At 43.1% G+C, this 15,375-nt stretch overlaps 1 protein-coding gene and 1 long non-coding RNA gene across 8 annotated transcripts in view; one reads left to right on the top strand and one right to left on the bottom strand.

Annotated features, from left to right (window-relative positions):
- The window catches only part of LOC141107815 (3-galactosyl-N-acetylglucosaminide 4-alpha-L-fucosyltransferase FUT3-like), a 131,839-nt gene that overhangs the window by 69,468 nt on the left and 46,996 nt on the right, over positions 1-15,375 (top strand). The gene's annotated exons all lie outside the window — the stretch shown is intronic.
- LOC141107818 (uncharacterized) overlaps positions 7,389-15,375 on the bottom strand; it is a 38,938-nt gene continuing 30,951 nt past the window's right edge. Inside the window, exon 3 of the long non-coding RNA XR_012235968.1 lies at positions 7,389-7,943. This is a non-coding gene — a long non-coding RNA (uncharacterized lncRNA). The remainder of the gene's footprint in view (positions 7,944-15,375) is intronic.

The raw sequence follows: 15,375 nt of genomic DNA, 5'->3' as shown, positions 1-15,375 counted from the left end.
ATCACAGAGGAAATTGATAAAGCAGTTTCCTCCAAATTAAATAATCCTCCTGGAACCTCTCAACCTGCTTATTTGAGAATCCTGGGCGACAATCACTAGGACAGGAATCCGTACTGTCACAACATATATCTATAGTCACTTCTCCTAAACAGACACTATGCTTAGAGGAACAATGATGAAAAAATGTAGTGTGTTACCATGTGTTGTGGTACAATGTAACACGGATGTGATGTGGATGCATTGGTTTCGCACAAAATGAATGTCTCTGTAAGACACCATGGTATTTGCAACACATAGGTCTGAATTGGCCCTTAATGTATAAGGTATAAATATTGTAAATACCGTATTTATCGGCGTATAACACGCACAGGGGTATAACATGCACATTCATTTTAAGAGGGAAGTTTCAGGAAAAAATCTTACATTTTAAATAAGGAACTTTGAAGCAAAATAAGGGTCAGTTCTCATCTGCAGCCTCACCAGTGCCATCAATGCAGCCTGATCAATGCCCATGTGCAGCCTCACCATTGCTATCAATGCAGCAGCTTCACCAATGCCTTCAATGCAGTAGCCTCACCATTGCCATCAATGCAGCAGCCTCACCATTGCCATCAGTGGTGCCTGATCGATGCCCATCTACAGCCTAGAGGGGACAGGGAGGGGGGTGGGACGAGTTATATAAGAACTGTCACCAGAACAGAAGAGTCACACAGCGGGTGACTCCCATTGAGGTGGATCGTCCGGAGGACAAAGCGGGGAAGAAGAAGCCACGGAGGAAGATGCCAGATGAGAACACCGGAGGAAAAACAGAGGATCACAGGAAGAAGCAGAAGAAGAAGCAGAGGAAGAAGCTGGGGAAGAACAAGATGGAGGAAGAAAACTGAAGGAAGACCAGAAGAGGATGGAAGAAGAAGCAGGGAAAGAAGAAGATATTAATAAAGGAATTGTCAAAAACTGGCTATTGTCTTTTTTAACATCTTTGACACTTTTTTTGTGAAATGGTAGGGGTACCTACCATTTAGGACCTTTTTTTCCTTTAGAAATGTCGTTTTGCTCTCGGACTGTTGTAAACACGGGAAACATGCGCCACTTTACAGGCATACTATAGACACCCCCCAGGTACAAAATTTAAAGGAATATTTCACTTTTATTGTTTCACTTTAAGCATTATTAAAATCACTGCTCCCGAAAAAACTGCAGTTTTTAAAACTTTTTTTTGCATTGATACATGTCCCCTAGGGCAGGACCCAGGTCCACAAACACTTTTTTATGACAATAACTTGCATATAAGCCTTTAAAATTAGCACTTTTGACTATTCATGTTCGTGTCCCATAGACTTTAGTGTCCCATAGAAATGCATATTCCCAAAAACTTAAAGGTAGAGACCCGCTCCACGCACACGCCTTTAATAAAAAGTGGTGCTGGTTCAGGCCTGTTCCTTCTGAAATCTACAATCAGTTCCTTTGTTTACCCTGTGTTTAGGATCAGGTTATTAGCTGTACACCATTCCACTATCCTATCAACCTCTCTCCTGTATGGCTCCTCATCATCTCCAGTGATACAACCAATTACAGTAGCGTCATCGGCAAACTTAACTATACTATTGGTCTTTTAACAGGGAGTGCAGTCATATGTGTACAGTGAATAGAGAAAGGGACTTAAAACACAACCCTGCGGGGCTCCAGTACTCATTTCTCGCTTGGAAGAAACAAACAAGTGGGCTGTGCCATTTCTTTTGCGTTGTTTGAAATGTTTAATTCCTTTTTGGAATGGGCAGTTCAGGATGCTTTCGAGCTTAATTCAATCATCCATAACTTAGATGATTTCTTGTGCATAGGGTCTGCTGGAAGTACTATCTATGCCTCTCTTTTGTCCACGGTCCAACATGTTTTCCAGTTTTTTGGTATACCATTGGCCCCTGACAAGATGGAGGGCCCAGCCACTGAGCTGTGGTTTCTGGGTATTGTCATCGACACCATGGCGATGTAATGTCGTTTGCCTTTGGACATACTTGAAGATCTGAAGGGGACGGTTTCTGCCACCAGGCAATGCAAAAAATTCAACTTTGCAATCTCTCTTGGGCAAGTTGAATTTTGCTGGTTGCAGTATGCCCATGGGCCATGTTTTTTTGTAGACGACTGGTGGCTGCTACAGATGCTACAACTGGCATTAAGACCACATCCTTATATTCAGCTGGGGCAGAATCAGCATGAGGACTTGCAAGTGTGGGATTCATTTCTGGTTTCTTACAATGGTTTCTCTCTTTGGCTGGAGCAGGTGATTTCCAATTTTGATCTAGAACTGTTCAGTGACGTGACAGACTCTGCTGGTTATGGAACCTACTGTCAGGGTTGTTGAAGTGCCGAGAGTTGGTGGAATGGAGGGAGGTTGGTTTAGTGCGTGATTTGGCTGTTCGGGGACTGTTTTCCCGTTGTACTGTCCATGGAATTGTGCACATTCCAGGAGTTGAAACATATTTTAGAAGTCACATTTCTCTGGACACCAGACGCGCCTTTCTTTTTATTTAAGTCTACATTTTAAAACAAACATGGAAATGTAAAAAAAAAAAAGTATTACATGCATGTATCAGAAAACCCATACATAATGACCACCTAGTCTGACACCTACATAGCTATTGTTATACAAGATATCTTAATCCAGGACAATATTAGTCCAGAATTGTGGTCAGTATACGATGAAGGATAAGCGGGTACTCTCAACTCGTTTTTCCCAGAATATATCCGCTTGTTGCTGAACCGGAAAGCGACGTGTTTGATGTCACTTCCGGGTCTGCCCGGCAGTGTACCCAACTAGCATGGCAAGGAAAAAATGTATTGCAATGTGATCTGCATTGAATTACATTCTGTGGAGCACAGGGGAGACATCCAGGATCTTTTAGACCCTGGATGTCCTATTAAACAGAGCCTGTGACCACAAAATCATCACATAGGGGATTTTTTTTTGTCCTAAAAAAAAGTTGAGTAAGCCATTGTTTACGATTCGGCACTGCGTCGTTTTAACTGACAATTGCGCGGGCATGTGACTTTGTACAAAAACAACATTGGTGTCCTTTTTTTCCCCACAAAGAGCTTTCTTTTGGTGGTGATTGATAACCTCTGCGATTTTTTGCGCTAGATACAAAAAAAGAACGACAACTTTGAAAAAAAAAACAATATTTTTTATTTTTGCTATAATAAATATCCCCCAAGTTTAAAAAAAAAGGGTTTATTGTTATTGATTGGTTTGCGCAAAAGTTATAGTGTCTACAAAATATTGGCTATATTTATGGCATTTTTATTATTAATTTTTTTTTTTTTTACTAGTAATGGCGATGATCTGCAATTTTTAACCGGGACTGCAACATTGTGGGGAACAGATCGGACACTTTTGACACTTTTTTGGGACCATTAACATTTATACAGCGATCAGTGCTATAAAATGCACTGATTACTGTATAAATGACACTAGCAGGGAAGGGGTTAACAGTAGGGGGTGATCAAGGGGTTAACTGTGTGTCCTAGGGAGTGATTCTAACTGTGGGGGGATGGGACTGCCTGGTTGAGGAGACCGATCCTTGTTCATACTTAGTATGAACAACAGATCAGTCTCCTCTCCCCTGACAGCACGGAGATCTGTCTGTTTACATTAACAGATCTCCGTTCTGTCTCTGTGTGGAGCGATCGCGGGTGCCCGGCAGTCATCGTGACCACCGGGCCCGCGCATTGGCCCCCGGCGGCGTGCCGCGGGCACGCTCCCGGACCCCCTAGTGGTCTAAAAGCGAGCCAACATATAGCTACAACGGTTCGCCAAGGAGAGCCAACCTGCCGCAGTATAACTGCGGCGGCTGGTTGGGAAGTGGTTAAATTGTATGCAGCACCCTCTGGGTTGCTAGAGTATGTATATAGGTTTTTGGTAGGTAAATTTAGGCAGGCCTTTTTGTTTTGACCTGGGCTGGGAGTAGCTCAGGGTAGTGCTGGGTGACTCACTGGCAGTATCACCAGGACCTCCTACTTCTTTCCAGAACATTCTGATGTTTTCTGGAAAGAGAGGTGGAGCTGCTTGGGGTATTCTGAGGAGCCCTGACCAATCCCCAATCTGGATTGGCAGGGGAAAGGCCTCCTTAAATACCCGGGGTCAGCCCAGCTGAGAGAGGAGGTGTTCGGGTGTAAGTTGGAGATGGAGTGCTAGGCTGTCAGTGGCCTTGGAGGGAGCCCCCCAGTCTGGGGGAGGTGACCTTGGGCCTGCGCTCAGGTGTGGATGGGACCCTCCTACAACACAAAGAGGTGTCCTGGCCAAGAGGAGCAAGGAGAGGACATCGGGAGAGAGCAGTGTCAGGCAAGTCTTGAAGGAGGAACAACAGGTCGCAGCCAAGAGTGCTGATGAGTGAAGCACAGTGGAGAGGACTGGGGAGACACGCCTGAGAGGACTGATAGAGAGCAGTCTGAGATGGGTGTAGAACCAGAAGAGAGGACTGGGGAGGCACGCCTGAGAGGACTGATAGAGAACAGTCTGAGATGGGTGTCAAACCAGAAGAGAGGACTGGGGAGGTACGCCTGAGAGGACTGGGAGATTGCAGTCTGAGATGGGTGCAAAGCCAGGTGAGAGAACTGTGGAAACATGGGCAGTGGAGAGAGGCAGCTGCAGCCATAAGGGCTGGCCTTGCCTGAAGATGTGATACTGGGCTCAGTAGCCACGCGGACAGCTAGCACTAAAGAACTACCTTATTTTTGTTGCAAAGGGCATCTACCTTAGACCAGGTTGAGTCAGTTCCGCCCTACAACTCAGTGCTAGCTGGTCCAGGAAATATATGCAAGTGAAGTGCTGGAGGTAATGAGAAGTAATAGTCTGCAAGCAAGTGTTGTGCTGGAGTGAAGACTAGAGTGTATATACAGAGAGTGTATTTAGTTTGTCCCATGTACATTTTCTTCAATCAACTGGGCATCCCATATATCCTTACCCTATCCAAGTTAATCCCCCTCAATAAAAAATACAAAACAAAGTGCATGGACTGTTTTCTGTCTAATGCCCCATACACACGGTCGGATTTTCCGACGGAAAATGTTCGATGGGAGCCTTTTTCGGAAATTCCGACCATGTGTAGGCTCCATCGGACAGTTTCTATCGGAATTTCCGTCGCACAAAATTTGAGATCTGGTTCTCAAATTTACCGACAACAAAATCCGTTTGCGTAAATTCCGATCGCGTGTACACAATTGTGACGCACAAAGTGCCACGCATGCTTAGATTCAAGCAGAAGAGCCGCACTGGCTATTGAACTTCATTTTTCTCGGCTCGTCGTATGTGTTGTACGTCACCTCGTTCTTGACGTTCGGAATTTCTGACCAACTTTGTGTGACCGTGTGTATGCAAGACAAAAATATAAAAAGTTACACCCAAGCACATAAAATCTGCCTCCCCCCCCCAGGGTACTGATGTTTATCGCCATTTCACGGGCGTGTGCAAATTTTATTAATCGGTAGTAAAAAGGTATGGCGCTGACTCATAACAACTTACAAAATAATAATTTGTGTAATCCCTTCTCATAAAGCTTGCAATAATCAAACAAACAAAAATATGATGAATGAAGTGATAATAAGCAATAAATAAACTCCTAATAAGATCTTCACAAAGAAAGGGACGTCCAATCACCGTAATTCAAAAGAAAAAATATAATCAATGTTGTCCTTCAAGTGATACTCAACCACAAAACATGCGTGAGAAATGCAAACTCACCGGAGCTATAAAATTATAAAAATATAATTGAAGAGGGTCCCCTTTATCTTTGCCAATAACTAGGCAATATAGCTTGTAGAAAACATACATTCCAATATTAACCATAAATGTATATGAATCAGTGGAGTGTTTATACACCAACTACAAATCCACTTTCTTGAATGTAAACATGGTTCCAGTCAAGATGTGTTCAAAAGTCCAAGAATAAATGAATTGAATGACCAAGTAGATTGTTCATAGAGGAATTGACCAGCTGTACGAATGCCCTCATCATAGGGAATGCTTGAATATAAGGCCTCTGCGTCTATAGAAAATAGTATCACATTCAGTGGGATGGTGATCTTTCAGAATACGCAGTAAGGCCCCTTTCACACTTGTGTGACTTGTCCTGCAACTTGGGACTGCAAAGTCGCATGACAAGTCGTACCCCATGATTTCCAATGAGTATCATTCTTATCTGTGCGACTTTAAAGTAGTCCCTGCACTACTTTAGTCCAACTTTGATGCGACTTGAGGTCCATAAACCTCAAGATTACACAGGCATTGCTTCAAGTCGTGGCAAAATCGCATCCAGGTCGCACAAGTGTCAAAGGGACCTTAAGCTATCAGAAAATTGGGCCTTGATTGTTTGATTTTTCACGAAAGTGCATATCATGATGTAGTTGGAATGGTATTGACTTGTATGAAAATTCTTGGCTGACAAAAGCAAACGTAGCTACGTCCGATAATCTCATTGTGTGTACCAGGCATTAAGCTGGCCATACACAGTTAGAAAGGTTGGATTTGTAAAGATCTGCTGAACGTGCATCTGATAACCCAATCATTGTATCGATATATGTTGTCTAATTATCGACATATTATCGGTACATAAATGGTACATTTTTTTTTTACTCGATTGATTACACAACCCAGGGTTACATTTTATGCGCTGCAGATTTTTTCAAACTGCAGTGTTTTCTATCAATTCCACTACTAATGTTTAGAAAATCGTATGTTTGGGCTCAAAGGATCCAATATGACGGTTTGTTTTTTTTGCCATAAAACTTTACATTTCGATAATCTAAAAAAGCCCACTATGTATGCCCTTCTATGCAATTTGTATCACACTGCCATGGAAATATATATATATATTTTTTACATGTATTGGACAACGGTGTTGCTTTATACTGTTGTGGCTTTACTGCTGTGGTTCATGCATGTCATGTCCTGGCTGGATGGGGTAGAATTCCCATATGCGTTTTATGGATACTCTATGTATGTCTTATGTATACGATATGCTGTTTACTTGCCATTCATTTGCAGTTGGTTTGAATCTCAAATCCTGCTGAACTAAGATTTGAACCATGTATGGCAGGCCTAAGTTTGTTGTACCATTATCACATGTCTCTTCCCATAGGTGTGCACAGCCTATTGTATTAGGGTGTACAACTCAAAGCTCAAACACATATGTGTGTATGCATGTGTATATATACTGACAGTGTCGGTAGGGCAGATATTGGTGTCAGTAGAGCATTGGACAGTGTCAGCAGGGCAGTGGATGGTGCCCAAAGATTTTATTTGTATTATTTTATTATATATATATATATATATATATATATATATATATATATATATATATTTACATTTTTTTTAGGAGCCCTATTAGGAGGCTTTGGTGAAATAAACAGGGGGTTTAAACAGGGGGGATTATACACCACACAGGGTGATTAGGGTGTGCCCAGGCACACCTGGCACACCCCACGTGCATGCCTATGTCTCTTCCTGTCAAACCTCTCTTCCCATCAAACCTCTCTTCCCTCTTCTATACGCATTTAGGTGCAATTGCATCTGACTATCATTTTCCTCTAATAACTGGATAATGTATTTAAAAACCTGAAATTCTGCCATGGTAAATCCTTTAAATTGTTCTGCAATTATTAATTTGCTTTGTAACTGTGACTGCTTCTTGTCATAAATACATTTAAAAGTCAGTTTACAAGCAGATACGTGTAGATTTTTATTAGCTCAAATTTATCGTCTGTCTGAGACCGACAAAAATTAGTCCTAGTCTTAGAACTTATTTTCTTCCTTTGTTAGTGCATGTGAAGACAAATGAATCACATCTAGATAGTTTGTGTGGGAGGCATCCGCACCAACTATGGATCCAGGTTGCCATCTGCTTTCAGACAGCAAGTTTGCTTTTACATGACGATGTTCTGACGCGTTCAATCTATGAATAAAAAGAAGAGGCAGAAGAATTAGATTGACTTCCTATTTCTCTATAATTTCCTTCCCTATGCAATTTAGCATATTGGCGATTTTTTTCTTTGTGCCATTATATATGCCATCGTATGCCATTTATAAACAAAACCTTAATTAACCCCTTTGCGCCTAAGAGTACAACAAATTTTAAAGTGATTGTAAAACGCTCGTTTTTATATTTTAAATAACAAGCATAATATACTTACCTCCTCTATGCAGTTTGATTTGCACAGAGAAGCCTGGATCCTCCTCTTCTCGGGTCCCTCTTCTGCTCTCCTGGCCCCTCCCTCTGGTGAGTGCCCCCTCATCCAGCAGCTTGCTACAGGGGGTACCCGAGCCAAGTCAGAGCTCTGTGTATCCATTCAGGCACAGAGCCCCGACCCAGTCCTGCCCTTTCTCTCCTCTGATTGGCTAACTGATTTTGATTGACAGTCGCGGCAACCAATGGCGCCACTGCTGTGTCTCAGCCAAACAGGAGGAGTGTCTGGGACAGCTAAGACACTCGTGGACATCGCTGCAGAGAGAAGGGGCTCATGTAAGTAATTAGGGGGGTGTTGGGGGGGGGCTGCTACACACAGAAGGTTTTTTATCTTAATGCATTAAGATAAAAAAACTTTCTGCCTTTACAACTCCTTTAATGCCTAAGCCCAATTTTGCAACTTTGACATGTGTTAGTGAAACCGTACATATCACAAATGCTTTGTGCATCTAGGTGGATTATACCTTGTTTTTTTCCAGACAAATGGGGCTTTTATTTTGTGGTAATGCATATCTCCTGATTTTTTTTTTTTACTACTAGCCAAGGAAAACTGACCCAAAATAGTAAAAAAAAAAGTTTTTTCAATTTAGCTCTTTACTTCTTGCTTCTACCATAACCTACCACCAAAGAGCAACCAAAAATAATTGTAAGTAAGGTCCTTTATGCTATCAAAGTGAATGTATAATATAGTACTCTGATAAATTGCAGCTAGATCTAAAGTGTATGAGTGCACTAAATCGGTATAAAATAAATAAGTGATCAGCGCAACTTAATATTATAAATATAGATGATTTAGCACTATGCAATAATCTGTGCAAAAATTGATAAAAAATGCAACTGTGCAAAAAAACGCTAAAGATGCTGTGCAAAATTGCTAAGTGCAAATATGAGCTTGTGTTCAAATAAATCAATACCAATGAATGCTCATGGCGCTGTGCAAAATACAAATATGAATCTGTGCACATAAGATGATTTCAGTGAAAAAAAAAAATATATAAATATCAATAATAAATTCCTATGCTTATGCAATATATCAATGAGACACATGTAATTATTATAGATAAATATAGCAATAATCCGTATAATCTCTCTTTATCACACTGCTGACACATTAAATAGTGGTGCTGCAATAGTTCATGAAGTGAAGATAGATAAAGTCTATGATAAAACAAAGTGCAGACAATGCTTCAGTAAGTGCTCTTCAACAAAATCGCCTGATGAAGTCACGTGGTGTAACGTAATGCATAGGAAGTGACCGGGCCACACGAGAAGTGGAAGTGATGTAAGAGGCACCTGTAACGCCGTCCAAATTACAGATCTGCTGTTTTTTTCACTACTCTGTTGTAAGTTTCCACTTGGCTTTTAAATAAATCTATCAGTTTATTCATTCTACACTATGGGAGATTCTTCTTTATCCCCTGTACATATCCGTTGGGAATGAACGCCCGTATGGACTAAGCCGGAGCCAACATCTAATATACAATACCTGGGCCATCTACCATCACAACATCTTGGAAAGGTCTCCAGCTACACCCATCTCCACTGCTTTTCACTATCCATATGGAGGTAAGAGTCTAGTGAACACTGAGTGATACACACAAAGAGTGACACACCGTCGATTTTATTGAAGAGCACTTATTGAAGCACTGTCTGCACTTTGTTTTATCATAGACTTTATTTATCTTCACTTCATGAATTATTGCAGCACCACTATTTGTTGTGTCAGCAGTGTGATAAAGAGAGATTATACGGATTATTGCTACATTCATCTATATAAATGACATGTGTCTCATTGATATATTGCATATACATAGGAATTTTATTATTGATATTTATATATTTATTTATTTTTTTACACTGAAATCATCTTATGTGCACAGATTCATATTTGTATTTTTCACAGTGCCACAAGCATTCATTGATATTTGAACACAAGCTCATATTTGCACCTAGCAATTGTGCACAGCATCTTTAGCGTTTTTTTGCACAGTCACATTTTTTAGCAATTTTTGCACAGATTATCGCACAGTGCTAAATCATCTATCATTAGGTCACCACTATTTGTTGTGTCAGCAGTGTGATAAAGAGAGATTATATGGATTATTGCTACATTCATCTATAATAATTACATGTGTCTCATTGATATATTGCTTATGCATAGGAATTTATTATTGATATTTATATTTTTTTCTTTGCATTGAAATCACCTTATGTGCACAGATTCATATTTGTATTCTGCACAGCGCCATGAGCGTTCATTGATATTTGAACACAAGCTCATATTTGCACCTAGCAATTTTGCACAGCATCTTTAGCGGTTTTTTGCACAGTCACATTTTTTAGCAATCTTAACCAAAAATAATACTCCTGACGATTGCAGCGATATCACATATGTGTATTTTACTTGTTGTTTGTACCTGTAGTACAGCCCAGAAACAATAGTGCACATTTTTCTTTTTTTTTTAAATCCTACCTAAAACACACTGATACTGATACTAATTGATAAGATGAATACTAATTGATCTTTCGGCCTCATGCACAATGGACGTTATAATAATGTTCTAAAAATGAGTGAGTTTTTCAACGTTTTTGCAATAGCGTTTTTCAGCATTAGCGTTTTTATTTTATTTTCTCCAATGGATCAAAAACGTTAGAAAACGCTGGTGAGCCACGTTTATTGGCGTTTCTTGAAAACAGCTGAAAAACTCCTCTCAGAACCCACTAGTTTTGGGGTTTTTTTACAGCTAAAAAATGCCCCAGCCAAAAACAGTTGATAATAGCCTATATATTGTAATGTTTGGGGTATTTAGCTCAAGCGATAAATGCGTTTTTAGTGCAGTGAGTCCACCTCAGACAGGCATTATAGTTAAGGGCCTGGTAGCCCACGTTTATTAAACCAAAAAAACAAAAGCAAAAAGGTCCATTCAGGATTCCCACGCAGGGGTTTAACTTCATTAAGAACTCCAAAAATAAGGAAAACATACCAAGCCACCTGGCTCTCTTGTCAGCAGTTCCTCTGCTTGCTCTCAACAGATTTGCCAATTCTTTACAGCCCCCTGGACTCACTGGCTTCCTCAGTCTCCCCGACTCTCAAGGCTGGCCAGCCTTTCCCAGTCCCTGGGCAAAGAATCCCCTTTACATAGGCTGCAGACTCCCACAGGGCAGACCACTCTCCAGACACAGGTCTGTCTTCACACAGCAGTAGCAACAAGCTACACACACTCCACCTTCCTCCACCCTCTGCTCTCACTAGCCCCTCGTTATATGGGCTGTGTGCACCTGGGCACACAACCTGCTGGCTCTCCATAAGACATGGACACAGGGTTAGAGATCCCATCCCTTTTCCCAGTGACAGGGACTATTACATATCCCCCCCCTTTGTTTCGATCCGGAGGGAGGAACACCAGCACCCGTCATGGTTGGGACACCTCTGTGCTGGCTGTCAGCCACGTAGGCCCAACCTTTTTTTCGGGTGCGCTTCCAGGTACGTCCCACCCTGGATCTTAACAGGGTCCTACATTTCCCTATACTCCCCCCTTGTTTCGCACCGGAGGGAGGAACACATAAACCAGTCACTAAGAATGGGACACCTCTGTGCCAGCCATTCGCTGCGTAGGCCCATTTCTTTTTCCGGGTATGTTTCCACCAGCACTTCACCTTGAACCATGGGCTCCCACTAATCTCTCTATCCCTTCCACCTTCTGGCCACGGGATCCTCCTTTTCCCTCCCACAGACCTACTCTCCTGGGACTGTTGGGGACCCATTTCCGTGAAATCTGTCAGGGACTGACCCCTCTCACTACCTGACGCAACACTAACCAACAACATCTGTTTATCAGGTTCACTAACCCCTGTGTGGTTACCCTTGGCAACCAAATCATCTGAGATCAACACCACATACTTCTGTTTAACCTCGATAGCAATGTTCCACAAGGGGTTATTTAATTCAATATTATCATCAAGACCTCTTGTCACCTGGTTTGCTAGGACAGGGTCTAGGGAGGGACCATCTACAGGCAAGCAGTTACTTCCTATGGGACATTCCCGCAGTTTCACATCGCTCCCTGTTGTCCAACACTCCAATAGCGACTGTCCTACCAACGCACATTTTTCCACACCAATCTCTTTAACCATTTCTGTGTCCATTGGTACCTCAACCAATACCTCTGAGTTGTCAGACAGTGCTCTACAGTGCTTCTCATACACTTTTTCATTACAGTTACCAACACTGCCATTTCCTGTCAAAGTGTCTCCGGGTACCTCAAACTGCACCTCCCTGCGAGTGATGGATTGAATTCCCACTACTGCTGCGTCTTTTCCGGGCCCTTTCCTTTCACGAGGTCTAGCGGGTGAGACAGCACACACGCCATGTACCAACCACTGCTCAGCTGCACCTCGGATCGCACCAGCAGGAATGCACCTCATCACACCAGCATACGGAGAGACTTCTACTATGTCTATCATTTCTGATTCCTTTAGCAGTTCCCCTGAACGCCTTCCGCACATAACTGTCGCTGGAAGCATTCTCGCAGAGAACTGCGAGACCACTTTCTGCAAAAGTAACCAACATTGCAGTAACCAATTTTTATCAACATTGCTTAACATCGCCTGTACCACGTGTCTCCACTGATTGGTACTACGCAGTACCAGGTCGCCCATCTGCGGTGGATACATGCAGGTATACAGCGGAAAGATTTTCACCAATTCCAACAACATCTCAGTTATTTCTAGACATGCCACATCTAAACACAGAACTCTAGGGACTTTTCCCTTACTAACGACGTGGAGGGGCTCATTTGCTAAGGCTTGAGAGGCTGAGACACTCAAAGAGACCTCCACCTCAGAGGCCACTGACAAAACTTGCGGCTCCCAATGAGCACCGCTAAATGCATGTGTCACACTCATGGTCTCATTTTCAGCAACACTGAGCCCTTCCAAGTCCCTATCCATTATCCCATCATCCTGGCACTCAACATGACTCATCTCTTTTGCTGTGGACAAAACTTCTGCTATATATGCGCCCTTTTCCGATCCTTCCGCCTGGAGGGGGTTAAGTTCTGCAACAGCCAACGCACCTGTGTCTACTGGCTTTGCAGCCTCTCCATTTGTCACAGCAGCAATAGTGTCCAGCTTACTATTACCTTCAGAAATTTCTTTCCACCACGCTATCACCTTAATGGCGAGACTATCCCAGTCTATCCTGTCTGTGCTCCAGTCATCAGCACTCTGTAGTACTGCTCCCTCTGCCCATGGAGACACAGGTGGACAGAGTGGTTTAGCAGCAGACAATCTGCCCCAGTCACTGTCAACCACATCAGATTGTGATAATACATACTCCCTCATTTGAGCTATTTTCCCATTGTTTTCCACCTGAGCAGTATCAGAGCTGTCCTGGAGCCCCGCCGGCTCCAACACTGGGAGTCCTCCTGAGATTTCCTGGGACAACTCTGCTGCACTACCTGTGGTTACCATGGGAGACACCAAACCATCAACATTGTCAGTAATACACTTTTCAACATCATCATTACTTTTGAATACATCACAATAAGTACATGTATCATCAGCCATAGACATAGCAGTGTTATAAGCTTTAACAGGCTGTTTTTGGTCAGAACACACAGCACCCCGTGTAACGCTCAACACACCACCCTTCCTCTCCAAAGGCATTCTTTTGCCCACTAGGGCGGCTCCACAGTTGTCCTGGGAAACCATGTGCCTCACCACTGCGGGCTCCTGGGAGGTTTCCCTGGGCATCTCTGTAGCATCTGTCACTAGGGAACCTGGCACACAAACTGTATTGGTCACCCCTAGGTTAATTTTCTCAGCCATCTGCTGGATTATAGCAGGCACATGCAGAGTCCCCATGTCCTTTCCAGTCTCTAGCCCTGCAGCTAGTTGGGCTTTGCGCTGCGCCTCCCCACTGCTCTGGGTAGCACACTGCAGCAAGTCCATGTCCATTTGTACTGCGGATCTCCCCACTGGACATACTCCCACTTCACTGGGTTCAGCATCATAAACTGAAACAGTCTTACCAGTTCCTGCAGCTGGTGTCATAGCCTTCACTTGAGTGCGATGTCTTTCATCTGTGGTGTCTCCACAGGCTGACGCCCCCATGTGGTCACGGAGCAATACTGCAGCCTTTCTAGACCCACTGATGCCCCCTGTAGGCAACACAAGATCCCTGTTGCTAGGGGTAACAGCAGACTTGCACTCCAAAACCGGTTGGCTATACCTCATGCAGGATGTAGACTGTTGCACCCTCCTTTCTGAGCTCACCACTTTCCCTAAGCGGCCATGACACAAAACTTTGCGTTTCTCTGCATTTCCAAAATCTTGGTCTTCCGGTGACACCTCTCCCATCCTGGAGCATTGCTGGCGGCCCATGATACGCTGGAACACTCCTCTAAGAAGAATTTCCTCTTTAAACTTGCAGTAGTCATCCTGGTCCCAATCCATCAAATGGTAAACCGACCGGTACTCTATCCGTAACAAGGGTTGCAACAATTTTGGCCACCGATCCCTAGGCCATTTTCTCCTTACAGCAACTTTTTCAAATTTTTTCAGGAAGTCCCCAACCTCCTCTGTAGGTAGCATGGGTTGCACATAGTCAGAGGCCACAATCTCAGCCCCTTGCACTGCGGCCCACTCTTTGCGATTCCGCTTGAACCATTCATTCACTGTATCGCACATCACTTGGCCTTCTGGACTGGCCCTCCTAGGTGGAGACATCTTCTCAGGCCACGCTGAGCTCACTTCCACAGGTAAAACGCCTGTATGCAACACAGTTCATCAATTTAACTTCTGCGCAATGCAGTTTGCCTGGCTGCCACACACCGCTAGCAGCAATTCCTGAAATGACTCACTACGGGCGCAGAGACCCGGACTTCACCGTCTGTCTGCCCGCATTCGAACACCACTTGTAATGTTTGGGGTATTTAGCTCAAGCGATAAATGCGTTTTTAGTGCAGTGAGTCCACCTCAGACAGGCATTATAGTTAAGGGCCTGGTAGCCCACGTTTATTAAACCAAAAAAACAAAAGCAAAAAGGTCCATTCAGGATTCCCACGCAGGGGTTTAACTTCATTAAGAACTCCAAAAATAAGGAAAACATACCAAGCCACCTGGCTCTCTTGTCAGCAGT

This window comes from Aquarana catesbeiana, linkage group LG09, assembly GCF_042186555.1.
Source record: "Aquarana catesbeiana isolate 2022-GZ linkage group LG09, ASM4218655v1, whole genome shotgun sequence".
Classification (NCBI taxonomy): Eukaryota; Metazoa; Chordata; class Amphibia; order Anura; family Ranidae; genus Aquarana; species Aquarana catesbeiana.
This window is presented reverse-complemented; position numbering and strand designations above follow the sequence as displayed.